The following is a 22,129-nucleotide window of genomic DNA, read 5'->3' as shown; positions in this document are numbered from 1 at the left end:
TAACTCGGAGCAATTGCTTACCTAGCCCCAAAGAAACATTACCAAACAACAATCACTTACTGTACCGCCCTGACTAACTAAACATGAGAAAACTGTACCCAACTGAAAAGGCGAGCCACCCCTACTTCCTCCTGGACCAGCAAAGCAACACCGAGCATGTCGCAGCCCCAGCCGGTTGGGTTAAAACAGAGGATGGATGATTGCCGTCCTATACTCCGGCTCCAGAGCAGCATCCAGTCCTGGCGTACCATCTTCAGGATCCACCACTCCTAGAGGCACACCTGCACACTCACATTTGCATGTCATAATCCCAAGCCACGACGGCAGCCGTAACACAAAGTTCACAAGACCTGAATTGAAATCAGTTTTATGGGGTGATTTTGGTAAATGTCATTATGTATGGAAGAGAGGAGAGAGGAACAACTGAGTGTCTACAGGCATCTGTAAAACATAGTGAGAGCTCTATCGTTTGTAGCTGCATTTCAGCCAGTGGTATTGGGAAAAACTGATGGAATGAAGAGCACAGACAAGATTTTGATCTGCCATGAAATACAAAGCATCGGTTTTCATTTATCAGCATGACAATGATGATAAAACATTGCCAATGCAATAAAAGCATGCCTGGATAGGAAAACACAATGAAACACTCAATCATGGAATGGCCCTCTCAGAGCCCAGAACTCAGCATTATTGAAACACTGTGGGATCGCCTTGAAAGAGAACACAACCAACAATCAGCCAAAAATAGTTTTGGTTTATTTCTAAATGTCAATGTTTAAAGTCCTAGACAGTTGTTCACTTGCACAGTGACAGTGTTTACCCTTGGAGGATGAATGACATAATCCAAAGAAAACTGTCTTTTAGGAAATAAAAGCTGGCAGATCTGTTATTATACTTTTTGAGTCATAGCATTGAAGAATAAAACGTAAAATGCACTAAAGTGGATTGCACAGGCAGACTTTTTTTTTTTTTTTTTAAAAGGCTCTTTTTTTTTTTTCCAGGTATTTTAGGAGCGACACTGCATGCTGGTCCACTTTGCAGTGATTTATTGCTATAAAAAGCCTCACAAGACCCACTGGGTTCACTTGTTATAAAGATGGGGGAAAGTCCCTGTTGCCCTGTAAGATTCACTGTCAGACGGCCATTACCCGTCTCTAATCCAGGCCAACTATGTTGATCTGGTTCTAGATCTCTTCCATCGCCTCCTTTGCTCCCACTCTTTTCTCTTTATAACAACTTGCAATATAGACTCACCTTGCTTCTTGCCAGGTGGTTAATGAATTTTTCATATCTAGTATATGGTGCTGGCGAGATGGGGTGAAATCCTGAAATGGGAGGTTGCGTGGGTGGGCTTGTCAGTCTGTGGAGAAAGGGGCATCGATTAATGGAAGTAGGAAGTGTGAACAATTACAGCTTGGTCAGACAGGGCAGGGCTGAATTCTGCATGTTTCAGTAAGGAGAGTGAAGGACGGTGGGATTCATTCTGCAATCCTAGGGAATAGGCTGGGGAAATTATAGTAAGGTTCTGAATTGTTGGCTCACTCACTTCAGTGGCAAGAATATCTCTCAGCTACAATACTCCTCCTCACATACCAATTAAAGCATTGGATAGTGGAACCCAGTGTTCATACATGACGTGCATATGCAGAAGATAAAGGCTAATCTTAGGAATTCCAATATTGTTGATCCTGAAGAAATGGAAAGAAACAAAACAAATTATTTTTCCTTTAAAAGCAATGATTACAAGAAATTCCGTGTAATGCACAAGTAGAGGCCACAATAGTGAGACTGGCTTCCACCTTTACTCTTGACAAGCACACAGCAGTATATCGAAACAAGGATTTAGGTGTCTGTTCAAAAGAAAATCTTCAACAGTGCTGTTCAGCTGCTGCTGCAGTATACCATCTATCATCTTCCTGCAATCCACTATAGAAGAAAGAAGGTATTAACCCCCGGTGAAGAAAGTGAGGCATTAAAACCTATAGGATAAAATTTCTATTTGGAATGACTTGATATATTTTCAAAATTAGTATTGTTTGAACATCTAGTTCAAAAGTGCTGCAAAACACTGTTTGGCATAATGAGACAAACCCAAAATGTTATGCAGCGTGAATAAAAAGTATTTGCTCTATTGAGAGAATGAAGAAAATGACTAGACGTTGAGCAGGTAGTTCAGTTCATTGACTATATTGAAGTAGTAAATCTGTGTTTGCTGTCTACATGCTGAATTAAGTGTATAGAAGAAATAAGAAAGCTAAGTTATTATTGTGTTGCTGGAACAGGAGAAACATCAGAAAGTTCATAAACATTTCAAGATTGACAGGAAAAAGAAGAATTGGGTAATTATGTGGGTATGTGAAACTTGAGTAGGCCAGTGAAGGTATGGGAGTGCCGTAGATACCTTAAGGATTAACAGGTAATTGGAAGAATGTTGGTTGAGCAAATTCTAGTCTTAAAGGCAAAAATAATAGGAAAAAAAGTTATTTTTAAAGGTCTGATTGGGTGAAGAAATGTAGTCAAAACTCACTGGCCAGATATTTTGATGTTGTGGGAAAAAAATGAAGAGTTATTGGGGGGGAAATAAACAACCGAATCAGAAACGAGGGCAAAGATCACAAAATCAAAAGTTCACAACCACACAAGAGAAAGCCTTTCATGTCTAGCTACAGATGGATTATGTATAGAAATAAAATCAAACCTTACATTCTACTGTTCCTCTGTCAGGTACGGTATAACAGCAGCATCTGTGGTGTAAAAAAGGGAGAAAAACAGATGAGTTAGTCATTACCTTTCCACTCTTGCAATATATGGGAGAGATAAAAGCTAATCAGCGCTCTGCTTGTCAAACAGGACAAAGCAGCTGTTGTTTTACAGAGTGAGCAGAGGACAGAAATGTTGATGCTACATATTCTGAGATCTCATTCTACAGATACTAATAACTGTCCCAAACGGCAACACCTATGAGGGTAGTCAGCAGTTTACAACACACAACAGACAGGGTGATTAGTGCAGAACACACCTAAACTGCAAATCATTTGAAGAACCAAAATGTCTTCATAAAGCATCTTGACATAGTATCTGAAAATGCGAGTACAATCTCTTTAGTTATCTTTTTGATTATTCTGATATGCACGGTAATACAAACAATCCAATCAGGGTAACATAATGTGGCTCTACAGGCAGCTTTTGACAGGGAGGTTAAAGTGACAGCCATCCTTCATTATCAGATTGATTTGAATCCACAAGGGGGAAGTCGGTGCGGGGAAATTATGTTGTATTAAGTATTTTCTAAACTGATTAGATGCTATTATTAGAAATCATAACTTGGCTATTTGCCCTCTGAGATAGTTTCATATGGTTATAGTAATGACTTGTAATTACTTTCCTTGATAGGCAGTCAAGAAGAGTTTTAAAGTGACACTGAAGGGGGGGAAATTATCATGAGAGCTAGGTAGCAGTGATCCAAAGAGTACAAGTTATATGTAGTGAACAAACAACAGCGCTGCTGAACTTAAAACACGCACTCTAACATTTGTTAACTAAACTAACAACAACACAATACTATAATATTTACAAACATCCATCCATTTTCAGGGTTGCAAGGGGTGCTGGAGCCTATCCCAGCTGTCATAGGGCGAAAGGCGGGGTACACCCTGGACAGGTCGCCAGTCCGTCACAGGGCTAACACATAGAGACAGACAACCATTCGCGCTCACATTCACTCATGCATTCACACCTACGGGCAATTTTGAATGAATCAATTAACCTATCCCCACAAACTGCATGTCTCTGGACGGTGGGAGGAAGCTGGAGTACCCGGGGGGAACCCATGCAAACACGGGGGGAACATGCAAACTCCACACAGAAAGACCCCGGCCTGATGTTGGAATTGAACTCAGGACCTTCTTGCTGTGCGGCAACAGTGCTGACCACCGTGCTGCCCTTTTTTTTTTTTTTTTTTTTTATATTAACAAACATACACACATTAAAACATGAAAACGAACTAGTTCCATCAGGGCAAGCAAAGCACCAGTATTTGTCCAATGTAATCTGAAATGACACATCAATTGAAAACTGTTTTAATTCATTCAAAGTAAAGTGATCTGTCTCTGTACATATCAAATAACATTCTGTCATAAAATATCTCCTGTTTGCATCCATCTTTTAAATTTCTGCTATCTTGTGGCTTCATTTCACTCAGATTCTATTGGAATCCGTAGTGTTTGTTGTTTACCCTGTGCATGTCCATGTTCTATTAACAATGACTTGAGCTTGTCAAGGCTGATGGGAGATAAGCATAGAAGACAAGCTGCCATTGGCTCTGGTTTCACTGCTCTTAGATCAGTTACCTTTCTGCATGTTTATGGAAACGGAGGTAGCATCAGCAAGTAAACTCCCACTTTGAAATCTGTCATCTTAACAGATAAGCTTTCTCTTAGTTACCACCAGAATTAGAATTTACTTTATAGACGTTTATAATAATTTCTTCCCATGTCTGATTTGATAAACAGATGCTGAACAAGTACAGTTTCAGCTAGCATTTTGTTAATATACCACTTGTCACGGTTGTGCGTCTGGTGACCAGGTGTTTATGTTGTGATTATTCAATAGGCTTTGATTTAGTGTTTCCGTGGGTTTAGTCTCTTGTGTTTGTGACTTCCTAAGTTCTTTAAGTGCCTGAGTTTTCTCTAGCGTTTTTCTGTATTTCAGTTCTTTTTTGCAGTTCTTTTACAAATAGTCACAAATAGTTGATTCTGTTCATCTGGGCATTTCTTCAGTGAGGAAGCAGTGCAAAAAGGTGAAAATGTCCATGCAGAATGCAGACAGATACACAAGGCCATCAAGTTGTATAAAAGAATAAAAGAAGAGCAGCACAAAATCATGGAAAGGTATGTTTTAATGTGGTCTTTGTTTCTGCTGCCTTCTGTGAAACCAGAAATGTTCAGAGATGAAAACACAATGTTGGAGAGCAATATGCGCTGAGTTATGTATCGAGTTTAATGAAGTGGGGAAAGTTACCTGAAGCAGCCAGTAACATGAAAAGCTAAATGTGGAATTTTGGAGAAATTCAGTTTTGCCAAAAAACAAACAAACTAAAGGCTAAACACAAACAGGATAACCATAACTATTAACACATTTGTGTTTTCGAATAAACGCACTTGTCTGGAGCATTTAGGTGTGTGTTAAACTAATACCAAGAAGGAAAGACATTAGCAATTCCAAAACATCCAATACCTACATCTCTGTAGGCCACAATTGGCATGTAAAATATTAAAGTTCATAACAGTAAAAGTAGAAGAAGACAAGGAAAAACCTCTTTCTTAAAAAGGAACATGGCAGCACAGCTTAGGTTTGTAAAATTACAAGTGAAGACTTCTGGAACAATGTCCTTTGGACAGATGAGATGTTTTTTCCCCAACACACTGAATCCTATTTGGAGGATCAGCTGATCAGTAGGAGCATCTTATACCAACTACCCAGCACAGTGGTGGTGGTATGATGATTTAGGCTTGTTTTACAGCCACAGGAATTGGGCACCTTGCTGTCATTGTTATACTGAGGAGTTCATGGTCTAAATGATACAAAGTATTCTGGACTGAAATGTATGGCTGTTTCTGAGACGGATAACACTTGGACAGAAATGGGTCATGCAAGGACATAAAAACACTCCTAAGCACAGCAGCAAATCACAAATAGTTGATTCTGTTCATCTGGACGTAGCATTTTTATAGGGAGAAATGTTTAGTCACTCATCCAGGTGACTTCAGTTTCAGCTGACTGCAGCTTTCCCCAATCCTATAAACGGTACATTTGCATAACGACTGAAAGCAGGACCACTGATGAACAATGGGCTGTGAGGTCAGTTTCTTGATGATTAATATTCAAATTGTCATTACTATTGATCAACAACCACTGATCATAAACCATCAATGGCAATTGCTCAGTGGCCATGAGTACCATTCACAGAGAGTTGGGGAATGGCTGCAATCACGGCATTGTAAGATGGTGAAAGATGGACCCTTAGGCCCCCTCCTCGATTCAGAGACGGTCTGTCCCTTTTCACATAAATGGCATCTCTCCCGCTCAAACCAGTGCTCATCCCTGTCCAGAATATCCTCATAGTATAAGGAATGGCCACTGGCCTGTAGGTGTAAATAAGTCATGTAATCTCTTACACTCTCTTCGTGCAACCACTTCCTGGGTCTTGTTTCAGGGGCTCATAAATATTTTTGTCATTGAGCAGTGAAATAATTTTCTCATGTTAGTCTTTCTTGTTTTGCAAAACTGTGCACCTACCCTTGTCTGCCCGATGATAATGTTGTTGTCATTACTAAGCTGTGTGAGTGCCTTCCTCTTCTCCATGCTGATGTTGGGGGGTTGGCATTACTGAGGCAGGCTGAAACTCTTCTTCGCAATTGCTCTGCTTTCACATCTTCAATGTTGTTGTTCTGAATTGCTGTTTCTGTGGCTGTGATCAGTTCCACTGGTGGGAACTGAGCAGCAAATCAATAACAAAATGTCTGAAAAGAATAGAATCAAGGTGTTGTAATGGCCCAAGTTAAAACCCAGACCTCAGCCTAATTGAAATGCTGTGATGGGAAGCTGTGCATCAACAAATGCCTATAAATCTCAATGAGTTGAACAACATTGTAAAGAAGAAAAATGGACAAAAGATATTTAATCAGAGAATGTATGTGACTGATAAAATCATACAGAAAACAGTCACTTTTAGAACCACATTTAGCAGCAATAACCTGAACTGGAGTAACAAAGTTATGGGGTATCTTCAGTTTTGCATAGGACTGCATTTATTTTTCGCATGTATACTTAGTGTATATGAGTGACCACAAGAAATGCTTTTGATTAAATATTTAGCTTCCATCAAAGGAAGGTTATATTCACAAAAATAAAACGATTGTCATTCATTTATAGAAGCCCTGTTTTTCTTTGTTGTTTATGTGAGGAAATATGAAAGCCCCTGTTTGTCTTGGAAAAAACATGCAAATAACACACAAAGGGAGGCATTGTCTTACTGCTGGTAATAAGACTATTAACAGCAAAAAATGCAATTTTAATGTTTAACTTCAAGTGAACTTGTATTTGATTATCCAAATATTAATGTTTTAAATAAGACGTAACATGAGAATCTGGTAATATAATTTCCAGTTTGATGACTTGTTACATTCCTTAAGATGGGCAGATTGAGTACCCAGGACATCCGCATGTTTGTATTATTGTAGGATACAATGTTATGTATCTTGAGGTGACTGTTGTTGTGTTTCAGTATAATATAAATACAACTTAATTAAGTCTATGAAGGTTCTCAGTCATCCAGGTCATCGTAGTCAAAGGAGCTTCCAAAGAAAAGCGTCTGGACTTCTTTAAGTTGCTTGAAGACGTTTCACCTCTCATCCGAGAAGCTTCTTTAGTTCTAAGGTCAAATGGTGGAGAGTCCCAGATATAAACCTAGTGGGAGTTTCCCCCCACAGAGGGACAAAAGGACCCCCTGATGATCCTCTAATCGCCTGAGCCAAGGTGTGAAACTGGGTGTGGGTCCCAATCAGCCAGAGTTTCGGGTGTGTTCATTGTGAAACCTGGCCCCACCTTATCATGCGAATTCCTGAGGTCAGATGGCCCAGGATGTGAAACTTAAAGAAGTGCAGACGCTTTTCTTTGCAAGCTCCTTTGACAACTTAATTAAATTTTAATTCCAATGTGGTCCAAGACTTCATCCTAGAGGTTAGCTAAGGCCACATCTGGACTGGTACTGATGACAGAGTTTGTTATGCTTTTATATGAGAAGTCCATCTTGGAGCTCCTTGTATCTTCTTTGATGGTTATGGTTGTTAGTTACATGAAATTCTGCATCAGAGTTTAAGTTGCAACTGCACCTGACATGTCATTAATAATAACAAACAGGAGAAAATGGGACAGAAGGTGTGCCATTTTTATAAAGCTAAGAACCTTGGGCTCATGTCTAAAGTAGGGAAGCACAAAGATCTAAGGGGTCAGGCCTCATGTTGTTTTTTTGTATTTGAGCCTAACACATATGCGTCTGTCTTGACTTCTACATTTTGAAAGGCTTTTGTAATAGTTTGTGATAATGATTTGGTTAATATTAAAAATAACCTTTTTGAATCACTGAGAAGATACAGAAAGCATAAAAATAAATGATAACGTGCCACAAAAAGGCTTTGAAAGCTAAGACCTGCTCTTCTACAAGAATCAATCAGTGTCCCTTTGTGGAATACAAGGTAAGGTAGCTGTAATGAAGCAGACTGAAAGGACTAGTGTGATGGAGGTGAGAGGCATGTATGCTAGTGAGGTAACATGTCAAGACAAATTGCTCCCAGATGTACAAATCTACCATTGCCCTCTCCCAATAGCTGAAAATTTTCAAAGCTGAACTTGTTTTGGAGCAGATTAAAATGAACATTTGGTGTGGACACTGATTTCATAGTTTCTTATTTTTCTAGTCACATTGTGGGGGACCTGGAAGACTTTCAACACAAACACCTCTCCACAAAAAGGTTAGTGACTGATTGACTTCAAAGTGACGGGCTTGCATAAATAGGATCAAGCAAATCACTTGTTCCTTTTTGCATCTTCATAATGTGAGAGGTGTGCCTTCATTGCCACTGTGTAGAGTCCATGCCCGTGTAAAGGTCTTATCTTTGATCTACAAACGGCAGCTTGTGAAAGGTTGCTGGAGATGGTGGTGTATCTACAGTCTGTCATTTTTCCTTTTCTTCCCTTGGTAAATGGCAGCTGTCTTCCTTTTTTGCAATGCATGGAGTGATGCTGAAGGCTTGTTTACAGACACCCCATGGGATGGAGGGCATGATGTGAATTAGGAGGTGGCTGAGGTGTTAGGACTAGGGAAGATCATGCTACAATGTGACTGCTCTGTAGTTGAAAGCACAGGGGAGAAGTGCAGACTCGGCGTCGGAGCCTTGTAAAGTCTGTAGATCTTGCTCTCACTACGCAGTGTTGGTTTGTATGTACAGCAGCCCATAGGGAAGCTTAAGTGGAGGGTCTTGGGGGGAAAACCAAATGATTTAAAACTAAGCGAGTGACCATCTGCTATCTAAATTCATTGTACTGTACATTGGTGACATCGGTATCAGTTAAAATGAAAAGTTCTCCTTTCTGCTCGGCTATAAAATCTCTCTGACCATGGAAAGTCACCATTGTGGGATAAGAGCCTGAAGGATAAAGAGTAAAATTAAGTTTAGACCCCAAACAGTTATTCATACTTTCCTTATAAATGAACATTTTAAGGTTGACATACAAAGCAGACATTTTTCCTGGTACAATGTCTACAAGGACTACAAATGTTCTATTCCCTGCACTAAAACATTCGATACATTCACCTTGTAATATTAAGCATTTATCGTACAAATATGACAATGGAAGCATAGAATGTTTTTGATTTTTTTTTTTTTTTTTTTTTTTTTTTTTAAATCCCTGTAAAAGCAGTGTGCTGATGTATTCTTCAAAGATTTCAAATCCTTTGTGGTGAGGCTTTGAAAGGAAGAGTGGCCCTGCATAATAATACAATCTAAAGTGGGAAATAAGCTTGACAGTTAAACAGAGTACATCAAAACACAATGAATTTCTAAACAATTTAATTTATTTCACCACTGTGCATATTGTGGATCAAAATGTACTAAAGATTGAGTGTTTTGTCATGGAGCGATTTGATTTAACAGGTAACCTTGTGTTTTTGCAGTCTTTTTCTGTTGTGTACCTATGATCCAATACAGAAATAACAGTCAAAGGACAGTTTTAAGTTCTGAGTATATGATGCTCACTTTCAGCCGTGTAGGGGGGAAAAATGGCAAGATTCTCAGAGATGTCCAGTTCCACCACTGGTTGGCACTTAATAATGATAGTTAATTTCTCCCCTAAATATTGAAGCTATTTCCATGAGCTAGACTGATGGTTAATTGCTCTAGAAACTGTATGAATGTAGCCATGTTATTTGTGCATTCTCAGCACAGCTTGACATTTGTGAATAACATTTGAAGACAGGACATATGGAACGTGTATGTGATATATTTGGACATAAAATGAAAGCAATCCTATCATTTCATTAATTTTATTCACCTAAATATGCTGATTTTATGTTCCGATTTATATCTGCTTTATTCTGTGTTCTTCAAAATGAACAATTTCAACATTACTGAGTGCAATTCAATTTCATGAATTGGTTACTCACTGTCACTGCTTGTGCCTATGCACTGAACACTGGTCTTGTTACAGCCAACACTAAATGGCAGTCTTGAAATCCCTGGATAGCAAGCTAGACGGTCCCTAGTTTGGGGTCTCTCTAGATACCCTAGATCATGAGTCAATGACTGATTTTGTAATCATATTATATGACCTGTGAGTTCATACTTTGAACCATTATAAAGAGAGCAGCTAAACTGTCAGCTGATTACCACCTGATAGTGAGTTGGATAAGATTCTGGGAGTGGATGGCTGATAGGCCTGGCGAACCCTGACACATGATCAGGTTGTATTGGAAGTATCTGGGAGAGTTCCCACAGTGGAAGATCTCAAACTCCTCCCTCTGGCACAGCCTCCACAGTATTCTGAAAGAAACCAGAGGCCAGAGTGGGGCATGTTCCACGTCTCCATTGTTAAGGTGGCTATACAGGGTTTTAGCCAACCATAATGTTGCTGGTGTCTGCCACAGCAGAAAGCCTAAAATCACATGCTGCACACCACTGTTAAAGGGAACTGTCAAGCTCGCTTTAAATGTGGTCAAACAGATTTATTGAACTTGGTAGTTTGTGGTACAGTCTTTGGCTTTGGTGGTTGCCAAAGCAAAAACTTATAACAAGAGTTCAGTGAAGCCATGAAACAAGACTGTAGATCAGCCTCAGCAAGGTTATTGAACATAAGCTTGCACAATGAGAATGTGGTGCTGCTGAACTCAACTGGAAATAGGTCAGGGAGTGGGAGGACTTCTTTAAGGATCTCCTGAATTCAACTAAAAGGAATGATCCATCACTAAGGTTGAGGTCAGTGCATTAGTGAAAATCTCTCAGCTCAGGATGTTTTTGGGCTGTCCTGGTTGATGGACCTCTCAAACACTTGGTGGGGCTTGGGACGGTGCCTTTTGGATTGGCAAACTGAAGTGATGGTGTACTCTTCTTATAAACGGGGAAGAGAAGGTGTCTGGAGTCACCCTTGGAGATGGGGGTGAGAAGACTTGTAATTCAGGATGATCTCTGAATAGAGCCGCTGCTCTGCTTAAAAGTATACAGTTGAGGTCGTTCTGGTATCTAACTAGAACCAGTTTTAGGTGTGTCCAACTAGGACGACCCAGTAAAAGATGGAGGGACTACATTTCTCTGTTTGCTGTTGAATGCCTAAGTATGTCTCTCCAGGGAGCTGGAGGGCGTAGTTGTAAAGAGGTAGTTCTGGGCATCTCTCCTTAACCTGGATGGATCAATGGATCCTAAACCTAGCCGAACAGAGTGCAGGGGAAAAATCCAAATCAAAAGTAAACCTAACTTGTATACGAGACCCAGTCAGGTCCCTTGTGGACATTTGTTTCCCCTCATCCAGCAAATTTTTATTCTGTACCAGGTCCCTGGAATATGTATTGATAAAAGAAGCGCTCAATGCATTCAAATGCAATGCAAGTTTCCAAATCAGTTTGTGTTTTTGAAGAGCTGGAAATGAGAATTTGTTCTGTAAACTCACCTTCAAAAAATAAATTGCGTGCCCCTTTAAGTAAGCAACCTAAATACTTCTTAAAGCTCTGAAAATTAGTGTCAAACCTTTGATGCTCCATTAAACATGGTGTGCATTATTTGTGTGAACTGCTAGTTGATAAACCTCCTTTGTGCTGGCTCACTCGTCACCCCATCTCCCCTCACTCAAGTCACACATGACAGTTTTTAAGGAAGAGGGGAAAGTAGTTATTAGCAAACCATTAATAATTCAGTTTAATGTGCATCCAAGGACATACTTTAAGTCACTGTTAGAGATTTAAACCCACAATAAATCTACTTCATACACTGAAAGGCATGCAACAGCCACCACCCAGTCTGCTAAACTTCTATGAGCATGATTCATTCGAGGCCAATTATAAAGCCAACAACGCTGCGAGTGTGGCCGAGCACTTCTTATGGTGGCAGCTTTCCACGTTTGCTATTTATCACGAACAACTCGGGCGAGATGTCTGCCAAGTGCTCTGCCGTCCATTTGCAAAGTAGCATGTAAATATAATTAAATGATGACATAACCAAATTATGTAAGAGTCTCTAATGGAGTCTGTAACCTTCTTCAATTCTCCGCATGAGCGTTGTTGTATCAGACTGCTTTTGAAGATGTAACAGCAGCCGAAGAGCAGAATTAATGGCAAAGGAGTCGGAATAAATGCAGCGCCGTGTGGAGCTCTGACCTCTGGCTTGGTTTATATTTAGCATTAAAGGAAATAAAACATATGACTCTATGAATGATCTGATTTTGCATATTAAGTCCCACAAAGTAAGAATTACAGCGGTGGGACAGAGAGGAGCAGACTAACTCGCGAAGAAAACCATGAGTCACGTTAGAGGGCCAAAAATTAGATGCTGAGAGGGAAACACAAGTAAACAGGATTATGGCATAGACCCCGAGGCAAACGAATATCACTGAGAGGTATATCACTGCAAACAAAGATGAATCAACTTCCTCCAGAGTGAAAACCCACAACTTAAAAACGAGGCACTAAAGCTCCTTACTTTTACATGTTAAAAAAAATCCATCATATTCTCTTCAGTTTTTCCTTAGCTTCTAAAGTATGGCCTCATCATCCATCATGAAACAGTTACTCTTTCACTGTATATTATATCACATGCTCCCATGGGTGTTTCACTGAAACCCAGTATGATGAAACATGGTGCAGAGAGCCTTCCACACGCTTTATTCATTTCTCCACCGTTCTTTATAGAGCGATTATTAGCACAGGGATTAATCGGCTCATTTAAATCTCATGCTGGCCTCTTGTGATTTACTTCCGTTGGCAGTTCCAAGTACACAAAGGAATAGTGATGGCACAGAGGGGTTAAGCAGGAGTGGTGTTTTCCCTGTTTACTCCCCTCTTGATGTAAGTGTGTGCTTGCCAGGAGCTAACAAGGAGCACAAGACACTTTAACCACTATATCTCCTGACTGGAAAGCTTCATTAGATTGACCGGGTGAGGTGAGGATTAGAAGGATTGGAAGAGCAGGCAAGGAAAAGAGGGCAATTAGTAACCCAGCTAGGGTGCCTTCTTTGGTGAAGCACACAAACAATCCAGCAGCTCTGCAGCGCCACGGCTATCTTTTTATTGTCCTCTTGTACTTATAAGAAATTCCTGCAGTAGTATTTATGCTGTAGTTGTGTTGTGCTATGTGTTGTGGCAGTTTTATGAGGCAATTTTTCTCAGGATGTGTGGGTGTGAGGGTGGGTGGAGTGGTGGTGGGAGGGGAGCGTCCAGCATAGATATATACACCATGTAAGCACAATGCCCTTGAATCTGGCCTTGGACCTCTGTTACATTTCATCCTTCTTTCTTCACTGTCAACAGATCAAGTAACAGCAAAGCTAATTCCAAAAGTGGAGTGGCTACAGACCACAGTTTTATTTTTTACTCGGGTAGGTGGGAAGATGTAATGCTTTCAGAGATGCTGCTTGCTATTTGCCTGCTATTTAGTATGCTAAGTATACCACAGTGAGACTGACTGTTATGACATTTAGTTGTAGTTAATACGATGACAGTAATTAGTACTGTGTATATTTTTTAGAATTCACAGTACATACTGTATGCTTAATGCTTAGTATAGGTCATTCATTTGTTGGAGAAAATTCAGAAGTGTTACTTAAAGATGCTTTGTGATTTTTCTTTTTTTTGGATTTTTTTTCAACATTGTTGGTGCCATGGAGGAATGTCTGTGACATGCAAAGACGTGAAAAGGCAATGAAGAAGACAACTAACCAGTGTTCATTCATGACTTTTACACTGAAGAATAACATGGATCTTAGCTATCTAAAAGGTTCTTGTGAAATGAGCTTTTGTTTGTTGCCTTTGCAATACCATTTAACACTCCCCGGCCTGAATACAGGGCAAGTGAAAACCAAATGCTGAATGGCAGTGAGCCATTTTTAAAATGTTACTGTACCAAACACCATTACTTATTTCTTTGTAACAGGGACATGTACACAGCACAGCAGTGCCTTTGTCTGTTAGGAAACAGCATTTGGCTGTGGCTCAGGAGGAAGACCTTGTTGTCCACTAAGCAGGGGCTTGGCGATTTGTTCTGCATGTCAAAGTGTCCTTCGACAAAAACGCTGAACTCCAAATTGCCCCCGATATATTCATGAATGTATGAATAGATGAATGTTGCGTGTCGTGTAAGGTGTTTCTCCTGTAAAGTATAAAAGTTCAGTAAGAGTAGACAAGAAGTATATAAATGTCAGTACATTTTTCTGAGAGATATAATTGACAGCGTTTATGAACAAAAGTCAATTTTCTTCAATGCAATTTCTTTTTCCATAATTAAAGAAATCATCTAACGTCACAATTTTCAAGCTGTAATAAGAGAAAAATGCAGAAATCTGTTACTTTGGCAAACCTTCTGTCTTCAGTCACAGTGATCTGCCTCCGTGATAACAAGTTTGAGTGTGAGGGTGATTATTTCATATAGATTGACTAAAAATTTTACCTACAGTGGGGCAAAAAAGTATTTAGTCAGCCACCGATTGTGCAAGTTCCCCCACCTAAGATGATGACAGAGGTCAGTAATTTGCACCAGAGGTACACTTCAACTGTGAGAGACAGAATGTGAAAAAAAAAAAATCCATGAATCCACATGGTAGGATTTGTAAAGAATTTATTCGTAAATCAGGGTGGAAAATAAGTATTTGGTCAATAACAAAAATACAACTCAATACTTTGTAACATAACCTTTTGTTGGCAATAACAGAGGTCAAACGTTTACTATAGGTCTTTACCAGGTTTGCACACACAGTAGCTGGTATTTTGGCCCATTCCTCCATGCAGATCTTCTCGAGAGCAGTGATTTTGGGGGTGTCGCCGAGCAACACGGACTTTCAACTCCCGCCACAGATTTTCTATGGGGTTGAGGTCTGGAGACTGGCTAGGCCACTCCAGGACTTTCAAATGCTTCTTACGGAGCCACTCCTTTGTTGCCCGGGCGGTGTGTTTTGGATCATTGTCATGTTGGAAGACCCAGCCTCGTTTCATCTTCAAAGTTCTCACTGATGGAAGGAGGTTTTGGCTCAAAATCTCACGATACATGGCCCCATTCATTCTGTCCTTAACACGGATCAGTCGTCCTGTCCCCTTGGCAGAAAAACAGCCCCATAGCATGATGTTTCCACCCCCATGCTTCACAGTAGGTATGGTGTTCTTGGGATGCAACTCAGTATTCTTCTTCCTCCAAACACGACGAGTTGAGTTTATACCAAAAAGTTCTACTTTGGTTTCATCTGACCACATGACATTCTCCCAATCCTCTGCTGTATCATCCATGTACTCTCTGGCAAACTTCAGACGGGCCTGGACATGCACTGGCTTCAGCAGCGGAACACGTCTGGCACTGCGGGATTTGATTCCCTGCCGTTGTAGTGTGTTACTGATGGTGACCTTTGTTACTTTGGTCCCAGCTCTCTGCAGGTCATTCACCAGGTCCCCCCGTGTGGTTCTGGAATCTTTGCTCACCGTTCTCATGATCATTTTGACCCCACGGGATGAGATCTTGCGTGGAGCCCCAGATCGAGGGAGATTATCAGTGGTCTTGTATGTCTTCCATTTTCTGATGATTGCTCCCACAGTTGATTTTTTCACACCAAGCTGCTTGCCTATTGTAGATTCACTCTTCCCAGTCTGGTGCAGGTCTACAATACTTTTCCTGGTGTCCTTCGAAAGCTCTTTGGTCTTGGCCATGGCGGCGTTTGGAGTCTGACTGTTTGAGGCTGTGGACAGGTGTCTTTTATACAGATGATGAGTTCAAACAGGTGTCATTCATACAGGTAACGAGTGGGGGACAGAAAAGCTTCTTACAGAAGACGTTACAGGTCTGTGAGAGCCAGAGATTTTCCTTGTTTGAGGTGACCAAATACTTATTTTCCACCCTAATTTACAAATAAATTCTTTACAAATCCTACCATGTGGATTCATGGATTTTTTTTTTTCACATTCTGTCTCTCACAGTTGAAGTGTACCTTTGGTGCAAATTACTGACCTCTGTCATCATTTTAAGTGTGGGAACTTGCACAATCGGTGGCTGACTAAATACTTTTTTACCCCACTGTATATTATAGAGTAAAATGCACAACTGTAACTGGTTGTATTATCCACTGTCACAACTGCATCTATATGCAAGTGTGATGTGTGCCTTTGTGTAATTGGCAGTCTGTGAAAAGCTGTGACCCACTGTAAGCTAAAAGTATCTCTAGTCCAATGTGTCACAATGCACGATTAAAAGTGGACAGATGGATTAAAAATCAATACTAAGCTAGTTTTTGAGATGAAATCCTTGACCTGTAATGTTATTACTTGCAGTAGTTCTAGTGTTTCAGTGTCTTATGATGGGCCCAGTGCTGCTTGGCTTTCCACTCAATAAATCCGCTATGCTAAACAACAGAAATGCGTTGTCTGCTAGATTTGTCATGATTACAGTAAAGAGTGTATTTCATTTGTGTGACAGCAGCAGAAATCTGCTTCTTGCCTGCTGGAACACCCATTCTATTTTATCTTACAGACACTGGGTATCTTCTTCGTTGTTATTATTACAGAACAGCTTGACAACGTATGGTCAGAAAACACAGAGGAAAGGCAGAAATATTGAAATTTTACCCAAAGAAGTGGAACGAAATAATTGTTCACAATCTACACAAAAATAAACTTGATGTGTGCAAGTATTTAATAACAATTGTTTTTTGGCACTTGAAGAAAATGGAAATTGTGCATGTGTGCGCGTTAGGCTTAGGTTATACTACAAAGTCACACCCTGTGATAAACTGGATGGCTGGAAACTTTCTTCAACTAAATGAGGAGAAGACTGAAGCCTAAAAATTTTGTACCTAGTGTTATGGAAAACTTGGGTCCACTTGCTACATTTGCCAAACAGTCTATCAGGAACCTTGGTGTTATTATTGACTCATCTCTGACTTTGGATGCCCATGTAAAATCTCTGGTTCACTCCTGTTTTTATCACTTGAGAAACATTGCTAAGCTGTGTCCCATTGTATCGGGCTCCGAATTAGAAATTGTCATTCATGCATTTGTTTCATCTCGTCTGGATTATTGTAATTCTTTGTTTACTTGTTTTTGTAAAGCCTCTTTGGAGCATCTGCAAGTTGTTCAGAACGCTGCTGCAAAGCTTCTGACCAAGTCCTCCAAGTACTCCCATGTCACACCCCCGCTGATTCAGCTGCACTGGCTCCCCATTAAATTCAGAATCCACTTTAAGGTTTTGACCTTGACTTTCAGGGCTCTGCATGGACAAGCACCAACATATATAAGTGAAGTTTTACATCCATACATTCCCAGCAGGTCCCTGAGGTCATGTGACCAGGGCTTGCTGGTTGTCCAAAACACAAGGCTGAAAACAAAAGGCGACAAAGCTTTTGTGACTGTGCCCCCCAGATTGTGGAACTCTCTCCCTTTGAGCCTGAGATCTGTGGACTCTGTGGTCGCTTTAAAAAAAACCAAAAAAAAAACCCAGCTAAAAACATCGTTTTAAACTTGCTTTTGGTTGATTTTTATTTTTAGGTTTTAGTCTCTGTGAAGCACTTTGTGATTTTTATCTTGAAAGGTGCTATATAAATAAAATTTTATTTACTTACTTTTACTTACTTACTTAAACTATGAGGGTTTTGTTTTCTTCAAAACAATGCATAATAAAGCCGGGAGAGCAAGAATTCTCTCTGTGGGATCGCAACTGTGTGCAGAGACTTTAACACTTTTACATCACACAGTCATTTGATCCATAGTCAGTGCTAAGTTCTTGATTACAGTGGGTTTAAAGAACAGGTGCCAGAATGAGGTGAAAGTAAAATATAATTTATGCAAATGAATTAGCAGTTGCTGAATTTAATTCCCCATGTTGTCTCTTCCATTGGGAAAACCATCATAAACACGAAGACATTAGTGATCCTAAATACTTCATGAATGCTTTCCTCTTTTTCACACAATAATTTTGAAAAAATTTGTGAACTCTTTCATTGTTTTCCTTGCATTATCTGAATCATCAGAATCTTTATTAATCCCTAAGGAAATTATGTTAAAAAAAAAATAACACTAATAGTAAGTAAAAGACAAAGAAACAAGTATGAAAAGTAAGTCAAAGTTATGGGGAAAAAGCAGGAGCAACTGAGACGAATGACGTATGCGCGCATTATGCTTCCTAATAAAATGCCCACACGAAAACACTGTTCTTCCATAGCATTTTTAATCTTGTTGAGCAATATCCCATGATCTGAGTAAACTTTAAAAGGAGTTTCAGGTTAAATTTCTTTTTCAGCTACATGGTAAATTTTATGACCAAATCACATCATTAAGAAACCCCCCCAAAAAACACAAATTTTAAGGATATTAATGTTAACGTAAATGCAAATCATTTGCGTTTTTTAGCCTTTCATTAAGCCAGACCTCATTCAGAGGCTTTGCTGCACTAAGCTGATATGCTCTTAAACACAGACACATTATGCACAAAACAGAAAGAAATACCTGTGATAATATTACCAAATTAAAAAAAAAAAAAAAAAAATGCATCGGAACATGTCGACTAAGCAGCTTAATGCAATGTCAGTTGAATTGTAATCCCTTTGCTAATTATTTCAGAGAAGACAGCCGGATCATTGGTTCATTAAGACTTGCGGTACTTTGCTTAATTTGTAAAGTAATGATAGGATTTGTGGTGTATTAACAGAAGATTTGCTGGATTTTTTTATTTTTATTTCTTTTATTTTGAATGGCTCATGCACACAACTAAAGAAAATGGCAAGTAATGCGATATGCCAACCAGGTGGTCAGCTTGAGGCAAAGCTGAGGAAAAGATGCTCCTTGTCAGAACAATACCTTGCCCAGACTTTGGACCGAAGAACATTTAATTAGACTTTTAGAGAAATTCCCGCAGCTGTGCCTGTTTGCAAATGATTTTTCTCTAATGAGAAGCCATGGATCACAATATTATAGCATTTTTTTTTTCAGAATACTGATATTTTATTATAGTAAAGAAGGATGATTATTTGAGAAATGTTAGTATTGCCAAAAAATGAGAAAACCAATGCCTCTTACATGTTTTTGTGTGAAATAAAAGCACGTGTATATTTTTGCTCAAAGAGTTGTCGGAGAAAAACTCCTACATGTAGGTCAGAGCCAAATGCGCACTCTACCCAGCAGGTTAAGGACACAGAGAGCGAGATTGAGGAAAGCGCAGAGGAAGGGAGTTGTAGGAGCCAAGATGATTATAAACCTAAAAGAAATTGAAACATTGGAACACACGGCAAGTTGATTTGGGGGCCACATCTGCTTTTACTAGTAGCAATTTGGAGAAAACAAGATACTGAGATGTGGGCAATTCCTTTTTGGCTAGCTCTCAATGGTCAACACATCCTGTATGTGCCTGCTTGTCCCTGTTTCAGCGCAAGACCAGCTGTAACTGCATTTTAAAATATTGCGTGTGTGTGTGTGTGTGTGTGTGTGTGTGTGTGTATATGTATGAGAGAGAGATCCTGTTGATGAGCTGCTGTTGTTTTTGGGTAGGGGGAAAAATGCAAACTCCTAGATATTCATACTGAACAAATTCTGTGATTTTTATATTCCTATGGACGACCAGGGTGCTTCACATGCATGTCTGTTACCAGGAAACGGGTGAGAGAGACAGATAAAAAGGAGGGGAAGAGGGAAAAGAAACTGATGCTCCTCCCAAAATGAGAAGGAAGACTGTGCATTGAAGATTTGAAGATACACAGTCAAGTACCACTGCTGTGGTCTATTTTTGGCTTTTATTCCCCCCCCCCCCCCCCCCCCCCACACACACACACACACACACACACACACACACACACACACACACACACACACACACACTCCTCCCAAATGCCACCCTGTTCTGAGATTTTCTTTTTCTTACAACTTGAGTCACTGATGCAAGGTTTGTTCTTTCCAAAGGCATAACAATTGAGCAGACTCTGTGTTGTGCTTGGATGCTTCTTGCTGTATTCTCGCTTGCGAAGGCCCTTCCACTGCTCCCGTGACACCAGATAATTCACTATTAATGCACCTCTAACCTCTCCCCTGTGATGTATGTCACAGAGTCAAGTACTGGGCATGCCCTGCACCCTGGTCCCTCTGGGCAATATATCATCTTAAACCTTAACGTCCTGCAGCACAGCACTGGCTAATATTGACAAGAGACCAGTGAAAAATCACCCAGCGACCCCGGTTAGCACCTCCTCTGGTCCTATCTTTTTCTCAAGAAGCGGGATCTGGGAAGGTGGTTGACACTGTGCTCACCATCTGGCCACCGAATTGCCCTGTCTCTGGTCCCAGAGTTGAAATTCATCAGATGTGGCACTAAAGTTGACCAGCAATGGCCCATTAGGCTCCAGCAGGTCGATGCTTAACTAATTGAGAGGAGCTCCAACAGCAACTTCTTCGCCAATCCATCCAATCCATAAGTGAGATAGAATGATCAGTCAAAAACCCAGACTCTGTTCGTGCTCCCTCAACTGACCTGAATGACTGATGCATTGAATGTGTTTGGTATTGATGTAATGAATCATGATGGATAAGTCTTTTACTGTGGATGCACCTTTGATAAGGGTGAGTAAAAGAAACACCTGTCTTCTGGTAGCTTAAAGGATTTCAGGTGATCTCCAGGTGAGCACAGTCACACATCAGCAGTTTCCAGAAAGGTGATGAATGATCCTGGAGCTGTGCACATTCCAGTGTATACAGGCAAGACTGTACTCACTGATATTAGAATACTGTAGAAGTTAGAGTCCTTTGAGAAACGTGGGTTCTTGTTTTTTTTTTTGTTGTTTTTGTGTGTGTTTTCTTTTGATCGAAGGATAAGCCTTAAGATGAAGAAAACTGCATTTGAAAGCTTTAAGCATATTAAACCATAGAGATCTAATCATACACCTGATGATAAGGACCCTGGGTTGTGTGCATTTGTGTGTGCACATACATGTGTATTTGCTTGCTTTTTTCTTTTTTTCTTAAGAGCCTCCAAGTGCCCGTGCTACTTCCCATTTTAACCTACATGCTTTTCATTATTTCAAAAAGCCTGTGGTTGTAGAAATTCATTTTCAGGAAAAGATTGATTTCTTTGCAAGTGGTCAGCTTGTCAATTTTTAAACATTTTTGATAACGCCTGAAAGTAGTGGAACGAACTAAGGCAATGAATTCATTATGAGCTTCCCAGCCAACAGGATAAAATGATAAGGCAAACACAAACTTATTCCAGCTTCCCTCCCTCTGAGCTTCAAGGGAGATGGTTTGTGTAAAGAAATGGGGAATTACGCTGAAATAATGAAAAGCTTAACTGTATCAATTTCAGTCTACTTAGTTAATAATCAGGCAATCTGCAAAAATAGAGTTTATTGGCAATTAATATAGAAGGAGCACCACATTTCTGAATAAAAGTGGTCAAGTTGTCCTTAAGAGTAATGCTACATGTACATCCCATTTGCCCCCCGTCTCATTCCTTTTTAAGATTTTATTTATTTAATCACTAGTGTGTTTGGTGTGTTTGAGTGTATTTGTGTATCAGGCTCCCATGTTAAGGGTTTTAAGTCACTACTGTGCCACTGAATTACACAAAAAAATCACCCATGCCCCAAACTCAGCTGAACTAGCAAACCTAGTAGAATCCATATTTTCATGTAGAATAATTGTTATATGTAGCTTAAACCATTAATGCTCTTATGAAGATCAGATTGCTTCTAAATGTTAATATTTTAATTGCCACACACAGGAATATCACTAAAACTGTTATTAGTATGTACATAATGATATAAAACTATAATCTGATTGAACTGTTAACATTTGATAAAACCTGACTCTAATAGCACGTTCAATCTAGCCTTAGTATCCGTTAATCCTTCTTCCTGT

The 22,129-nt window shown here is 39.9% G+C and overlaps 1 protein-coding gene across 2 annotated transcripts in view; it reads left to right on the top strand.

The window, feature by feature from the left end:
• Nucleotides 1–22,129, top strand: part of alk (ALK receptor tyrosine kinase) — a 489,366-nt gene that overhangs the window by 43,334 nt on the left and 423,903 nt on the right. Inside the window, exon 2 of one of the 2 annotated variants that reach the window (XM_080293835.1) lies at nt 8,478–8,531. The exons of the other annotated variant lie outside the window; for it this stretch is intronic. The gene's annotated coding sequence lies outside the window, so the exon portion shown is untranslated. The remainder of the gene's footprint in view (nt 1–8,477; nt 8,532–22,129) is intronic. 2 annotated transcript variants of the gene reach the window in all.

This window comes from Astatotilapia calliptera, chromosome 19 (assembly GCF_964374335.1).
Source record: "Astatotilapia calliptera chromosome 19, fAstCal68.1, whole genome shotgun sequence".
Taxonomy (NCBI): Eukaryota; Metazoa; Chordata; class Actinopteri; order Cichliformes; family Cichlidae; genus Astatotilapia; species Astatotilapia calliptera.
This window is presented reverse-complemented; position numbering and strand designations above follow the sequence as displayed.